The following is a 17,569-nucleotide window of genomic DNA, read 5'->3' on the forward strand; positions in this document are numbered from 1 at the left end:
AGCTCAAAATCTTCCATAAGAATTTGCAAAGATATCCCTCAATCTTGAAGGCTGAACTTCCTCTGACAAAGTTTAAGCAGATCTGAGATAAAGAGGATCATGTCCTAGAGTTTGTTATAGTTCTCTAGCACAGTGTTTCTCAACCAGTAGTACGAATACTCTGTTGGGTACTTGAGAGAAGTCTGGGGGCACATCAACACAACTGAAATTTGGAGAAAATTGAATTTTTAAGTTTTTGTTTATTATTTCTGTACTTTTTACACCCAAAAATTTAATTTCCCATCCAGCTACGATTAAGTTGTTTAAACAAATGTGTTGTGATGGTAGAAAATTTTTTTGTATATCTAAAAACTGCAGATGCTGGGGGTACTTCTAACTTTTTTTAGGAGTACTTTATAAAAAAAAAAAGGTTGAGAAACACTGCTGGTTGTGATAGCCTTTTGACAGCAGACATCAAAGCAAGCATTCCTTGAATGAAAAATAGCTAATATATATTGTCACTTTGAAGTAATTTCTATTTCCTGGGCACATACCAGTAACTAGCTGCACTCTATAGCATAAGGTAAAGGTAAGCATAACCATTCAAGGAGTTCATAGACAGTTTTCTACGAACTTCAAAGACAAATATAAACAATGATATTATTATGACAGAAGTTTCAACTAAATGTTAATGCTCCTTTGGATGTCTAAATCAATAGAATATTGTAACAAATAGGAACAGAAGTTTATCATCTATAAGCTAATTAGATCACATTGATAAATTTCTAACAGAGAGGTAAACACAGACATACAGTTAGGCTGTGTCTAGACTGCAGGCTTCTTTCGAAAGAGCCTCTTTCGAAAGATCGCGTCTAGACAGCAGGCGGATCTTTCGATAGAGGAAATCCGCTTTTTCGAAAGAGAGCACCCAGCGAGTCTGGATGCTCTCTTTCGAAGACGGCCTCTTTACATTGAAGAACGCCTTCCTTCGAAAGAGGAACTTTCGAAGGAAGGCGTTCTTCCTCGTGAAACGAGGTTTACCGCCATCGAAAGAAAAGCCGCGTTCTTTCGAAATAATTTCGAAAGAACGCGGCTTGAGTCTGGATGCAGGGGAAGTTCTTTCGAAAAAAGGGTACTTTTTTCGAAAGAACCCCTGAGTGTGGACACGGCCTTAGTACCTAGCTTTAATTCTGACAATACAGGGTTATGTTGAAATAATGTAATATACTTCACATGGCTTTGATAACTATCTACATGAAATGATCATATTTACCATTTTAATACTTCTCTAATATGATCTTAAAAACTTGATTTAGGGTCTCTTAGCCCTTAGTGGCACAGTGGCACAGCATTCAAGTAATGAATTAATTGAAATAAATCATGATCTGCTTCAGGATATCCCCTAATCAGAGGAAAAAGGAATACATTCATTCAATAACTTGTTTTGCAAATAATTCACTCGCTCATATTTCAGGCTGCTTTTGCCAAATTTGTTAAATGTAGCAAAAAGTTAATTTTCCTCCTGGGATGAGGTTTACCTGGGTGGTCGACAAATACCTTTGATGTCGACTCCCGCGCGTCCAGACTATCGCGCTGAGCCGACAAACAGCTGATCAGCTATGTCGGCTCAACGCGGCAGCCATGTAAATTTAAATGAAGCGGCAATTATTTAAATCGCCGCTTCATTTTACTGTCGGGTAGCCTAATCTACATGCCTCTGGCGACAGAGGCATGTAGTCTAGACGTACCCTTAGATTTTCTACTATTTCTTTTTATCCCATCTTGTTTGCATAACTGGTATGTGGATTTGTTATGTAAATGACATTACTGATGAAACTGGTGTGTTGTATTTGTGTGGTCTTTTTAAAATTAAAAGCAGATATAATAGCACCAAAAATCTTCAACCAGACATTCAGACTATGCACGTGGACAATTGTGTATTAGCTTTACAGAGCAAATAAATTTAGCAGACTCTTGTGAATATGCCCCTAATATGTTATCCATAAGACTTTAATCTGTAGTCTTTAGTCAGTTGGTGGTTGTTTCTACCTGAATAAGAACAGTAGAAATAGCCCCACTGATGGCCTGTTAAAATATAACCTTTTCCAGGCGAAGTAAGAATATAAATGACCAGAGATTGTGTTTTCAGACTGCTCATGTTAACCACTTGAGTGTATTAGCAATACACTCTGATCGAAAGCCTGCTGAAGACAGTGGGAGTCTTTTTTTTCTGCTCACTTCAAAGGTTCTTAGATTAGATCTGGAAGTTTGTTCTCTTTCATTCCTTTGTTCTTTCTTCTTTCCCTTCTCCTTCATAAATATCTAAAATATTTCATTTTTCTCCTTCAAATCTTCCCATAGCAGCTTCATTTCATGCTGTTTTCTTCTTGTCCAATCACTTTCTTATTAAATGGATTAAGCACTATCTTACTATATATTTAAGAAACGTGCATGCAGGGGCAGATGACAGTTTTGCGGGGCCCCGGGCAGCGTAATTCCGCGGGGCCCCCCCTTTGCCACCGCGCATGCAAGGGGCTTTCTGAAGCACAGGGCCCGGGGCGACTGCCCCATTCGCCCTGCCCTATATTCGCCCCTGCGTGCATGTGTCTGTCAGCGAGTCCACTTGTTCAAGAACTCTTCCTGAATGCTAAGAGACAGGACCATCAAATCTGGAATGCAGCTGCCTCTTATCATAACATAAAGCAAGTTTAGGTGTTGGTTGTGCCAGGAAAACGGGATGTGCCTAGAATGGCGGGGAGAACAGAGGGTAGATGAACCTGGACCTGCCCCAACCAGAGGACATGCACCACTCTCGTTCTGCCTGCTGGAGCTGCAGCAACCATAGAGAGGCACTTCTCACCTGGCCCCAAGTTGTTGCAGTGAGAGAGGGCTGGGGTAGATTTACCCCCATCCCAGAGCTGTGATTTAAATGATGCATGTACATTTTCATTTTATTTTCTAAAAAGTAAAACATTAATTGAGTTAAGGACCCAAGTAATGCCTGGTAAACCCTCTAGTGTTTGTTAAGCATCTATTCAGCTCCCAGTTCTCCAAGTTCTTTTGCTGGATTTCACAGAGCAGTTACTCTTCTCCCCTGTTCCTTTTAGTCACAATCATGAATTCTTTGAAATTTAGGGATAGTCCTAAATGAGATACTGTCGTCTTTTCATCCATTTATTATGATCTCTGCATTTTCATGACTGCTAAAGGTGCCACTAGAAGATTTTTCCTGTAGAGTTTCAGAGCATAGCACATTCCATCACTAGCACAATCTCTTCTAGTCCAACTCTTGTGGTGGTTATTATATGAAGTTTATGATAGCAACTGATATAATCCAAATTCACACATCATTTAACTTTTTTTGGTGCTAACTCTTGAAGCAAATCAGGCTTGCTAATAAAGACGACATCATCACTATAATGACCATTGCCACATTTTTTTCAGCTGTGCTGACTGTATTCTGACATCATTTTGAATATCAAAGTAAATTTGCATTCTGTATAAAGTTTGAGCAGGTTTAGTAACATCGCATAATTCCTTATTGTTTATACACCCTGCCTTTTTATATGGAAAGAGCCCTGTGTAAGTTTAGCTGAACAGAGAACAGATCACTTTACTATGTGTATTTTCTTAGTGGTGGCTGAGACATTAGAAAATAGTTTAATCTTTCTATTTCTTTGGGATTGTTCAATGCAAAACTCTGGAAATATAACTATGAAGAAATTCTGATTTCTCCTGCCCATGTACTTATAGCACTATCCAGGGGTTGTACTATAAGACCTAAGCACTAAATAAATAAAATAAAGACTCATGCTAATTCCTTGAACACCAATGACTACGTTTACCGATTTGTGATATGTATTTAAATGATGAAAATGGAGCTTGGAGTATTTGCATTTAGCATTAAAAATGGAATGTTGCAGTTTCAACTAGATTAGCAATGTTATTGCCCTCTAGTGGGCTTCTTTATTTGCAATTGTGTAGTTATCCTGAAACGAGAAGTTTTAAAAGCACTTGCTCTGTGACATGGTATGTTAAATTATGTAAAAACTGTAAATGTTTTTGGGTGACATTAGAAAGGCTAAAATTGAAAGAGATAGATTTATAAAGCTATTTAGATGCCTAAAGATGCAGGTAGACATCTAATGGGATTTTCAAAAGCACCTAAACAGGTTAGGTGCCTAATTCCCATGGGCTTCAGGGATTTAGGCAACTAATCTATTGTGGGGGGTACTTCTGTAAATCCTGTTAGGCACCTGACTGCATCTTTAGAATCTATTGACCTTTAGACCAAAGAATATGACCTATATGTTTCATGTATAATTCGCATGGAGAAGTAAACAAATGTGCTTGATAAGATCTACCTATTTTTTAAAATAGAAAAGTAATTTAATTGAAGTAAAATGTTGCTTCACAAATATTGAGTATCTGAATGGATTTTTTTTAACTGCTAAAGAGACAATATAATATCTTACCTTTTTATAGGTGTAATTTGGCTGTTTTGACCAAAGACATGGCTTCTTAGAGGGACATAAAGAGTAAAATGCCTGTTGAATTACTAATTATTTCTGTGAACTGCTTAGCACATGCTACAACAAGGCTGAGAAATTCTGATGTAGGTTAAATTGGTGTAAATCCCAGTGTACTTACTTAGAAGTAAATGGAGCTACTCTGGATTTACACTGGTAGATAAGACCACAGTTTTACCCTAAGAACTAAAACAATCTCAATGTCAATAAACTAAGCCCAGATAATCTAATTTGCTTATTCTTCATAATAATATTTAAAACTTGTGAGTTTGAAGGCAGAAAGAGAACCCATATCTATCACTCACAAGGAACTAGAAACAAATTGCTGTATCCTGTATTTCTCATGTTGCTGTAAATATATATTAAAACTGGCACAACTATAATTTATACCTCCTCTGCTTCAATCAAGTGTTTGTATAATATGCTCAAAATCACCATGCACTTAATACCAGATTTTTAGAGGTTTGTGATAGGAGTTAAATATTATTTAAAGATTATGTTGAATCTCTTGATTTAATTGTATTTGTAGATTGTTTAATTTGCTAACAATGATCTCACTGCTATATATTGGCTGTTGATTTTGGCAAAAATAACATTTACACTAGGGTCCTCAAGTGAGGTAAAGAGAACTCTGAAAGCACATTCTAAAACTATGTACTCCAGAATCTTTGGACTACCCTGAGATTTATTCTGCATGACTGCATAATTATGTTTCTCTGGAGTCTACCTGGACCATAGGTTGGGAGACATTGTACATCTAGTACTCTTTTAAAGAATGTTGATGAAAGGGGCAGGAATTAGGTAGAGGTTTGTCTCTGACCATTCATTGTAAACCACAAGCCAACACAACTGAGCTAGCATCAGGGTGTGTTACTTTGCTTCTGTTATAGGCCAATTTCAAATCACAGTTCTACAGGAGCAACTGAGAGGCATACTTCTCTTAATGTGCCACAGATCTCTGTCCCACCCTATATACCAATTTTGAGACAAAACTTCAATTTTGCTCTTTCTAAGTAGATTATTAAAGCCAGTACAGTGCTAAGATACATTCCTCATCCAAATCACAAATCTGCCTCCCATCTTCATATAGAGTAGCACCTTACTCTGTGAAAAGTCCCCAGTTGTGGGACTAGTTCATAAAGTGAGGTGACCCAATTTGTCTATGCTGAATACAGGACACTTGGTAAAACCTCTCATATTCAAGACTGTTCAATGGCAAGCAATCAGAGCTATTTAGTACAAACATTCAAATTAATATCAAGTTGACTGAGCCCTTGTTAAGAAGAAATATTGCACAGTTGGATTCTTTTTATGTACCTTATCTTTAAGGATTTACAGTTCACACGGGGAGGGTTAGGGTTCACATTCTCCCATACACCTCTCTGACATGGAAGAAGGTTTACTCAACCAATCCTCCCTGCCTGTGCTCTCTGCCCTCCATGCCTGGCTGAGCCCCTGAGACAGACCCCTCTCTCCTGGTACTTGGTTCCATGTCTTCCTGAGGCACTCTAGGTGAGGGGGATGACATTCAGGGTCACATACCCTTCCCAGATTTTGTCAGGCTTCACACCAGAAGGTGGCCAGCAGCAGTCTATGAGCACTGTGGAAGCGGGAAGTGTCAGGAGCTGCTTCCAGACACAAGGGATGGCAAGGAGAGGGGGAGGAAGAGAGAACCTAACCTGTATCTTTGCAGAGCTCATCTCTTCTCCCACCCTGGGAACTGGAGCTTGTCCTTTCCTGCCTGCAGAGTGTCAAAAGGCAGCTAACATCTCCAAGTGGCTGCTGGTCACCAACATAACCCAGCTGCCTCCAGTCCCCTGGTTACAGTGCAGGCAAATGGGGTTAAAGCTGAAAGATTTATTGTGCACTGAATCCCAGGAAACCTGACTTCAGAAGCCTTAGCCAACCCAGTCTGAGGCTACGTCTACACTGCGGGTTTTTTGCAGAAGAAGATATGCAAATGGTGCACTCATTTGCATATCTTCTTCTGATCCCTTTTGCGGAAGAGGTTTTTGCAATAAAAAGCCCCGTGTAGTCGGGGCCATTTGTCAGAAAAAAACCTCTTTCACAAGATCCCTTATTCCTCAAAAAATGAGGCACACAGGATCTTGAAAAAAAGGATTTTTTTCTGACAAATGGCCCTGTCTACATGTGGCTTTTTATCGCAAAAACCTCTTCCGGAAAAAGGATCAGAAGAAGATATGCAAATGAGTGCACCATTTGCATATCCTCTTCTGCAAAAAACCCGTAGTGTAGACATAGCCTGAGAGGTGGCTGATCGGGAGCGGTACCTAGGAGATATAGGAGCCAGGGTGGGATAAAAGGTTGCTAAACCACCGTCCAGAGGCCTGCTGTAGAGCTTGCAGGTTCAGAGTGTGAACCGCCTGGAAATGGCTCCCTTCCCCTGCAACTCCAGAGCCACACTATGATTGCTGTACAGGGCTTTGGCAAATGTTGGATTCTGTTCCTCCTGCCCAGAGCCCTGTGCCAAAGTATTGGACTTTCCTGGGGGTGCCAGCCCACTCAGGGTGGTGGAGAGAAGGAAAGAACCTAGTCCATGCTGTTGGTGAGCTGAATGGTCTGACTAGGGGGCTTTTTCTCTGCACAGTGCTAGAGCAGGATGTGTCCTGCTTAGGGGGGAGGTGCAGAGGACAGTAAGGCTGGGGGGTGAAGGGGCACAGCAGGGGAAGGACAGGAAGAGAAAAGAGAATATAAAGAACCAATAGGTGGGCAGAAGAGATGAAACATCACCAGCCATTGGCTGGCACCTGCCTACATACACCAGCCTCCATATCTCACAGCCAGGGCCAGCTAGAAATGGGATTGGGGCGGGAGGGATCTTCTGACTGAGAGCTGGTACACAGTGAAGGCTGTACTGGTAGACTATGAGGAGGAACGGCCAGCTCCTTGTACTGCATCTTATCCCCGCCACCAGCCTTGCACACCATCATCATCCATTGAACCCCCCACTCACTGCTGGTGGGCAAGCTGTTGGTGAGCAGGGATCTGGCCTGCAGCAGGAACAATCAATACTGATGTGGATTGGAAAGGAAAAACAAGACAATTTGCCTGTTTTTAAGACAGTCAGGTCACCTTCAGGAGAGTTTAAACAAAGGACTGTCCCTCTAAGGATGTGTGGTCATACTACCAATAAGTATTAGTCGACATGAATAAGAGTGGCAGATTTTGGTCCCATTGAACTATTTGTGTAGGAAGGTATCACTGAACATAGGTAGGCAGACTATGGCCCTTAGTTTTAACAGACCTACACTTAAATTAGTCTTCCTGCAATAAAGATATGTAGGCTATTACCATAAAGTAGTTGGCAATATATGAGTTAATCTAATCCTGGATAATTCTCATATAAGAAAATATACATATATAATGTATATACACATATATTTAAAGATTCCCATTACACAAATGTGTTTCTACTCTCTTTATACTGCTATTCTCTATTCATGGAGTGTGTGCAGTAGATGCTTCTAAAAAGCAAGAGAATATACCCTGAATTATTTGACTAAATAAAAATGCTGATTTGTAGTTGCTTGTATCAATGTTTCTCTATGTATATATGCAAATAAATGGTGACAATATGGAAGAAAACAAGTTATGGTTTCCCTATCAATCTGTTAGTTTCTCCGCATACGTGCCCATAGAGTTTAACATGTTCCTTGAGATTTTGTACTCCCTACATGACAAAAGATGCATTGTACTTCTCTGCTTGTTGTTACTCTTTCCATATCTTTTTATTAACACAAAGGATCTCATTCTTTTCTCCTCTGAAGTATGCATTATTATTAATTCAAGACGGTAACTGATTTATAGTAGGTGCCTTGAAGAATGTAAAAATAGCAATAAACAAGTAAATTGTTCAACAAATATGACTTTAAAAAAACAGGAACAAGAAATAAATGTGCAGCTAGTCCCATTGAAGTTAATAGCAAAAATTCCTAAAGGACCTCAAAATCTACTTTTTCAGAAAATTTCAAACTCTCACTTAAGGAACATGGGAAGGCAATGGGCAAAGTTTAGGTTAAAGGGAACTTGCTGAGAATTCAGGGACATGATTGAGACTTAAGGACACATTTTTCATCATCTGATTCTCTTTTGGTCCATTTCTTCATTCTTGCATCAACATATTCCTGGTACTCTCTTTTTGAAAGATATGCCCCTTGAAATCATTTCTCTTTACTGTCATCCTGCCATGTGCAACACTGAAATCACATAATTCTGGTTACTGACTTCATCCTTTCTTTCCCCCATTTGTATTACTTCATAATCTTTCTATTGGCCTTTGCATCAAGTTGTTTACAGGAAAGCATTGTCTTTCTTCTATTCACTTTGATGTGTCAATCTCTCTTGCTTTGTATGAATAATCAATCTGTCTCTCTCCATGTCAACAGAGCTACCCAATCTTCCTCTTTCAGCCAAACAGACCATTGCTTTACCCCCTTATGTACATCTCGGATAACTGTATACAACCTCCTTTTTTACTTCTGGTTCCTTATTGTGGACTAGTTGGAAACAGACCTTTTTGCATGGGTTTCACAATCATAGCACTGAGACTGTTTTCTCCTTGTTCCTATGGAGTGCAATTTACTCCCACAAAATTGGAAGGAAGCAGGCCATGGCTTGGAGAAAGTGTGGAGCAGGCCATGTACACAGGAAAGGAGGCATGAAAGTTGCAGTCTGCTCCCCAACCTGTCCTCCTGGCTCCTTTTTTCATATACTTCTATTCCTTTCCTCCATTTGAGAATATGTAAAATATTTAATGGGTAACTTTTTGTTAAGACATGTCTTGCAGGATAATCCTATAGATTATGTATGCCATCTACAGAGCAACAACAGGAAATGGGGTAGCAAATATCAAAACTGGGGTCCAAGAACTTAGGCTCACCTGAAGGGCTAAAAAAACCAGTAAAGGCATTTGGGCTCTGAAACTCAGCAAAGGGGAGGATGTCTGATCCCAGTCACATGAGCACAAGTTGGTTAACCCAGGCTCTGAGACTTGCTGCTGCATGTGCTCTCTTTTTCTTTTAGTTTGATTTGGCTTTTTTACAGACAGCAACCATAGTAATAGACTTCAGGGTCAACTAGCCATTACATTAGTAATTAGTTGTGTAAGCCACAGGAGATAGCCCAGTGCAGCCTTGGAAATACATTACCATCCGTATAAAATCTGAATTCCATTATGTTGAACTTGATTAAGTTGAACTCCATTATGGCCCTTGGGCAAGGTGTGTGGGAGGTTTGGCGCCATGCACCTGGAAGGGGCGGAGCCGAGGACAGAAGGGGTAGGTCCAAGGACAGTCAACTCTTAGTGCCACACAGACCGCAGCAGCCCCGTAGCCCTCAGAGCTGCATGGCAGGCCTGTGGCAGCAATTCAAAGGGGCCTGGGGCTCGGGTCGCTGCTGCAATAACAGCAGCTGTGTGCTCTGGGCTCCCTTTGAATCTCTGGGCCCTGGGGCAATTACCCCTTTTGCCCCTCTCTCCCACCCCCCACCCCAGTTGGCAGGACTGCTTACTATTGATGATCAGTGAAATATTCAGTGTTACACAAAGCACTGACATTAGAAGTTCTGCTTGATGAACATGAGAGACCTAAAAGTCACTATCAAGAAATGGACAGTAATCAGACACATTCAAATGTGAGAAAATCCAGGGTTCCAGTTTGGTCGAATACACTAACAGCATCACCTCAAACAACCCATTTGGTCAACTTGGGCCATTGTCAGCAGTACTGTGAAACCGAGTATAAACACAATTTTGAACAAAAAACAGATGCAGCAGATGAAACATTTCTTAGAAAAAAATGGAGAGAATGATTCAGTTTTGTTTCTGTCCAAACCAGAGCTGATGTCTCTGGCCCAAATGTCATTGATGCAGATGCAGAGATTTCTAACTGTGTTTTTAATCTTCAATAAATCAACTTACAGTTCATAATTCCATCTGATCTCCTCAGCAATGTGAAAAGCAGTATCTTGGCATAATCCTCTACCCCGTCTCCCATAAACTTCTTTCCCATAGTTCCATACACAGAGGAGACTCTCTTCCCATGGGTTCTTCTCACCTTCCCCAGCAGGGAAGAAGGCTCGGTCACCTAATGGACCTCATCTACAAATGGAGGAGTTGGGGAGTGTGACAGGGCATCTGCCCAGCACGGACCCTTTAAAGGGTTAAAATGAAGCCCTAGATGATAGCTGCCAATTAGGGCCCAGCTGTGGGCTGTATAAATAATGATTCCAGAAGGGACAAAGGGAGAGCTTCACTCTTTCTCTGGTTGGGGGGCAACAAGGACTTAACTGTTAGGGAAGCTAGAGGCTTCCTGATTTAGAGCAGGGTTGGGGAAAGTCAGGCAGAGATGGGGAAACTCTGTCCAGGCAAGCTCCCAGGGTGCAGGGCCTGAAGCAAGGACTGTGGGGAGGCAGCCAGGATAGGCAAAAGCAACAAGTCCATTCCTTGTTGCCAGTGATGAGTGGCCATTTAAGACTGCAATTTGCCCTTGTGGCAGGGGCTAGATGAAAAGTGGCAGTGGGTCACTGAGGCAAGGTGGGCATAGGGGGTTTGGGGATTCCCAGAGAGAGAGGACTCCAGAGTGGGGGGGAGGGGGCACTGTAGTAGGGCAGTACCCAGGTAGCATGGTGCCATGCTCTGGGAGAGAAGTGGGCCCTGACCTAAAGTGGTGAAGAATATCAATAGCAGGTGAGACACCAGCCAGAAGGGGGCGCTCCAGCACCAAAAATGCTAATTCCCTGAGTGACCTGCAGGAGGCGCCCATGGTGGTGGGCCTGCCCAGTTACAGGGAGTCTCTGGATCAAATAACTGAGCAGGTCAGGGAGATGGCTGAGAAATGTGGCTGATGCATATCATCTGCTTTCTAGCGTCAGGGAAATTCCAAAGATAAAGGAAAAGCCTTGGTTCTCATAGTACAAAGTCCCAGGAGAAGCTTGAACCCTGGGGAGAGCTTGGGGAAGAAGGAGTTGCAGAGAGTTGTAGAGCTCCAGTAGATGGTGCAGGCTTTCTCAGAATATTTAGAGAGGGAAATTCAACCCTTAAACCTAATCCCCTAGTCCAGCCTTCTGCACAATTAGTTGCATAAAGTGCTTTTGTCTTGCTTTTTTCTCTTCACTGCAAGTTCCTTCCTTGAGCTGACAAAGTCCCCAACTGTGTTGTGCTTGAGTTGTTATAACTAATAGTTCTGTTACAGGTTCAAAATTTCCATGAATATTCTCCAGAATTTACTTAAAATTAGTTCCTTCTGCAAAACAAAATCCTGCCAGTTCTTCTCATTCACTAGAATATGCATGGCAAACAAACCCCAACAGGAAATGAACACAGCTGAAGTGAATATGTTTTAAAATTGAAGTGGATATTTGCAGAAAACCTTTCCTCTATTCACTAGCTCCAGTTAAGGGAAGTTACGTGCCTAAATCCCAAAGCAATATGAGGAGGATACAAAACACAATGTTGTGCTCATTTTGTGTGCTTTTCTACACAGCAGGATTGAATATCTTGCTCTGCACAACTGCTCTTTCCACTACAATACTTAAACAAAGGTTCCCAGACTACATCATAAACAGCTGATGGTTCAGATAGCACTGGGTTGTCATGTGGTGCTGACTGTTCCTCTTCCTTGTTTACACTTTTTGAATTGAATTAAAAACAGCTCCAAATATTTAAAAACTCCTAATAATGATTTAAGCAATGAAGCCATTGTTCCATTTGCCACAGAGATATTACTGAGTTTCTCACAGGTAGGTAAATGGTCCACAAAACAAATCTGTCTGAAGATATGGCTAATGCTATGAAAAGATTTAAGATCCCCTGGTTCATGCCATGAAAAGATCAATAGGGCACCATTCAGTGGTCACAATCTAAATTATAGTACGTGCAGAGGGTGAACTCTTTTCCCATATGTAGCACTGAGTAGTAGAGGCAGAGTTCAGATGCTGCATAAGATAATGTTATGATAACACCCAGTGAGCTATGAATTTCTGTAAATGAGATCACTTCTGAAAGCTACACATGGTGTACATTTTCAACAGTAACATCTCCACCACAGCACCATCATCATCTTACTCTTTTACTGTCAGGCTCTTACCATCTAAGCCAAGTACATTATTAACCTTTAAATGAAGGCTTGTTTTGAAGAACAGTAAAAGAATGTGTCCTTTAGCAGTCATCAAAATTAGGGAAGAAAGTATCAACCACAGCTTCCATTGAACAGTAAATGGGTAAGCATGCAATGATATGAAGATCTTCTATCCAAAAATAAAACAAATACAGTTGCAGTAAACTTTAAATTGTAGTAAATAATCTTAAGATATGAAGTGCAAAATGCAAAAAATATGACCAAGGTATATAGTTCTTCTTCTTAACATGTGGAAGAAATGGCTATGTATAGAAAGGAATAGTTATATATTTTACTGTAGATCAGACACATTTTGTTTGGGTGTTGACTTCATTAATCCTGGGCAATAATGTATAAAAAAATCAACATTGTATTTTACTTCTGTAAAAACTTGATGGGAACATAATTTACACAGACAAGAGGGATTTTTTTCTATCCACTTTTCATGTATTTTCCCAGATTTTCAGCCCTTATTCTTTCTCCTCTTCACCCCCCTCCCCACTACCTCAAATACATGGAACTGATTGGTATATTTAGGGCCTGTAATGGAAATATTTTGTCACCATGGCAACAAAATGCCTTGGTAGGGATCAGAGCACTCATCTAAAATGTGTGGAGCAAATAGGTTGCACAGATTTTGGGCCTAAAGCATCATAGCGTAAAAATATAAAATGTGATAAACTGATTGCATTGAACAAAAGGATTCACAGATGGACCGACACAGAGACAGACAGACTCACATTTCTAAAACATGCAGTAAGATATGTCTGTATAGTCTGTCACCTGTATTTATTATTCAGTAAAAGGGAAAAGGTTAATATGGGGTCAAGGAACTGTATATTATGTTTAGGAAAAGTCTTTAATTTTGTTAAGTACCTGTAAAATGTCTTGTAAAAATGCCTCCAAAATGTATAGCAGATGCACTCTTGCATCTCAAGATAATAAATAAATTGTATTTAAGCAGCAGATTTTGCAAAGTGTGAAGTTGGAATACATATTGGTTAATTGAAGGAAAATTCCTCAAAATCATTATTTCATTCCTCGCTATTTATATTTTTATCTGCTCTTGTCTGGATGAGCAGGACTAATGTCCCTCACTTCTGTTTGCCAGAACATGGGAAGGAGTGACAGAGAATAGTACCCTTGGTAATCAACTATTTTGTTCATTCTTTCTGGGTCACCTGGCATTGAATACTGTCGGAAAAGAGGATACTGTTCTAGATAGACCTTTGGTCTGATCTAGTATGACTGTTCTTAGGTATATTTTTTACCATTTATTCAGCTCTATTACTTAACAAAAGAAGTAAAAACAGTATAAAGAAAAATAAGAGTTTGTTGAAACAATTGTTTTGTACATTCTATTCTATATGAATTTGTGAATTTTATAGACATAGAATGTCTATAAACACACACATTCTATTAAGCACTATGTATATATCAACATCATACACATGCACATACATCTGTGTGATGCAAAAGCAAGAAGTACAGGATTTACAGTCCCAAATTTCCCTTCGCTTCTTGTCACATCTCTGGTTAGCTGTTTAGTTTTCCATCTACACTCTGACCTTTGAGGCCTCTCAATCTAGTTGCGTATGTCTTTCTCCCTTTCAGATAGCACTTTGCAGCACCTTCTCAGAGCTGGATCCTATCAAAGACATTCCCAAGCTTTACCTGGCTGTCTCCAGCCGCCTGGTTCTGACTGCTCAACTCCCTTAGCATGAGGATCTTGCTTTCAGGACCTTCCTCCTTCTTGACAGTTTCCTATAGCCCTTTATAGAGGAATCGGCAGCCTTCATTTACATCGTTACCATGGGTCAGATGTGCTGGAGGAGTTATTTCCATAATCAGGGTTAGAGAGCATCAGGCCTCCAGCCCTTAAGGGGCAAGCCTGATAACCTGGTTATAATAATATATTTTACAAGGCAAGCAAGCAATATATATTTGTACTTTTATAGACAGTGTTATGCTAAGAACTTGACAAAGTTTTAACATGGAACCAATGGCAATCCAGCTCTACTGTTCTCAACCAAGTGGAGGGAATATCAAACTATTGGAAAAGAACAGCAGGTAATTTTTTTTTCTTCTTAAAAATAAAAAACCCTGCAACTTTCATAGGAAACCTTTCTCAGATACTTAGGTAGAATAGGTTCAGTCTAAATAGTGGTAGATTAAAAGCAACATTCCTAGGCTCAAGTACCTTACTCTAGCAATTCATAAGGCTATTTTTAGTGTATATCTCCAGTATATATATATAGAGAGAGAGAGAGAGAGAATATTATATGTGAACATTTTGTTCTCATTATGTTATTTTTGGAAGTATTTTGGATAGTATCATAAGGGAGGGAAGGATACCAAGATGGAGGAGAAAGAGAAAGATTAAAACTAAACATGCTGAGGTGAAAGTGTGGGAGAAGAAAATAAAAATGAGAAGAACAGAAGATCCAAGTTGGAAGAAAGAGAAAAGAGCACACACAAAAAGTAAAGCACAGATTAGGAAAATCTGAAACACATATACAGTTAATGACTCACCCAAAGCAGCATAATTTAAAACATTAAAGAGGAAGGGACCTTGTCTGAGCTTCCATCTAATACTGAAATAATATGTGATTGTGGCATATCAGAATGATCTGCATAGCTTACTTGTGACTTTGTTACTCCTCAGTTATGCAAGTCATCACAAACAGAAGCAAGTAACACAATACCAGACAACACAATAATTGATCCTTGTTCTCTATAGCCTGTTTGCTGTTATTTCTCTCTTTATTTGTATGTGCAACTTTCAGTGCTGGGTCTCACATCATAGAGACGAGTTGTTTTGTGAGCTGTACCACCCTTGAAAGATTTGCACAGTACCCCTTCTATTTCAGATATGGTATTTCTTTTCTTCCCTTGACTATCCCCATTTGCTTCCTTCTCTGTGACTTTTTGCAACAGCTTTTCAGCAACTTGGCCTTGGGTTTCTCCAGGTCCCTGCTTATTCTGGGAGTAATATTCTGTACCCACATATAGCCTGTTTCCTCTCTGGCCAGTTTTTTAATAGGTCAGGTCAAACTGAGCCTTTTAAAAGCCCGGAGAGGGGTTTGGTGGAGTGGTTTGACATATTGGGGCTGTGCCATACACTGATATGCTCAGAGTTCAAATTGATGACATCTTTTAGAAACGGACTTGTATTTTGGATACATTTGGGTTGGCCTGGTGTGTTAATGTTTTGGGTGAACTTGAGGATGGTGTACCCTAATGATCCTTGTTTAGTGTCTGCTATGGCTGGATTTCTTTCTTTTTGTAAAATTTCTTTCTCTTTGTGTATGGTAATGTATAATATTTTTATAATTCTCCTTTATATTTTTGTGATGAGGGATGGTCACAGGAGAACTTGTGGGGGTGCTTCCTGGAGTGTTGACAAAGGTGCTGACACTCGCCTCTTTGTTCTCTGGGGCTCCTCACCACCCTGTCCTTCTGGGTAAGCTCACCTTGGCTCTCCAGCCATGGCACAGAACTATAGTCACTGTCCCCCCTCCAAGGAGCAATACAGACACTGAAACTCTAGGTCTTAGGAAATTGCAGTTCAGGGCCCAGCTTCCAGGGAAACCACTCCCCAAATGGGATCAGAACTCCAAATGAATTATTTAGGTAAGCCCCCTTTAACAATGAAAGGAGGATGTACACACTGATTGCTCTTCCAGGTAAAAATTACTTACACTGGGCTTGATAGTAAATGAAAGTAATTTTATTAAGTACAAGCAGTAGGATTTAAGTGGTAGCAAGTGAAAACAGGCAGAACAAAGTAGATTACAAATTTAAAATAACTAATTCTAACACTTATCACAAACTTATTACAAACTCACCCTAAAACTCTTCTTATTCCAGATAAACCTCCAAACCAGGGAAGACTCTTTTTCCATGGGGTCTTTAGTTATCCTCTTGGGTGTGCCATGTGCCAAAGACAAAGAAACTGCTAGCTTCCCACCGTTTTATAGGTTCCACTTTGGGTGAGAATTCTGTTTCTTCATTTCACCCTTACCTGGTCAGACCCTATCAGTTGTGGGATCACACGACTACCTAGGCCAACCTCTGCTAAGACTTAAAAGATAAAGGAGGCTGTTTATAGTTGATCATCTAGACATTGTGGATAACACACTTGATGGCTTTCATTTGCACGTGTAAAACCATAAAGCACCCCATATTCCATATATCTAACTTTGCACACAAGAATGATACATACATCAAAATAAGATACACAGATCCAGTGGATTATGACATTAAGATTGATAGGTTACATGAGATTTTTTGGAAAGAATCTTCAAATTATGCATATTTGTGTCCATAAGTCCATTTCATAAATCATGGGGGGTACCATTACAATTTTTTGTGAAGAAAGACATACTCCTGTCACACTTCTCTCTCAGATTTATATTACGTATAAATACTCCATCATAAAACTGCATTGGAAGAATGTTAAAACTGCTTGCTTAAGCTCTCAATATTCAAAAACGTACAAAGCTGAAGTAGTACATGCAACCTGAATTCTGCTCTCTTGTACATATGCATTACTATACAATCTGCAGTTACATGATCAACTACTATTTCTCAAACAATACTAGATCAACACATTATTTTGTATTATGGATTCTCTATGCGGGAAGGCCTTTCTCTTGTCACTTGCACACCTATCTCTAGAAGATAGCTACCTTTCCCTTACCTTGCTCCAAAATGTCTCATAAGTAGTCTGTAAATTAAAATGGTTTTGCTCAGGAACCCCAGGTATTCAGTGACTCTGAGGCCAGTGAGTTTACCCCTTGGGATGCCTTTGCAGAAGAACTGTGCTCCTTAATTTAAGTTTTTGTTTGCCACGGTTGCAAGCATAGAGATGCTGTTTGATTGCAAGTGCAATATGATGCAGTGTTGTCTTTCTGAGTGTGCAGA

Source organism: Pelodiscus sinensis, chromosome 2, assembly GCF_052426305.1.
Source record: "Pelodiscus sinensis isolate ZL-2025 chromosome 2, ASM5242630v1, whole genome shotgun sequence".
Classification (NCBI taxonomy): Eukaryota; Metazoa; Chordata; order Testudines; family Trionychidae; genus Pelodiscus; species Pelodiscus sinensis.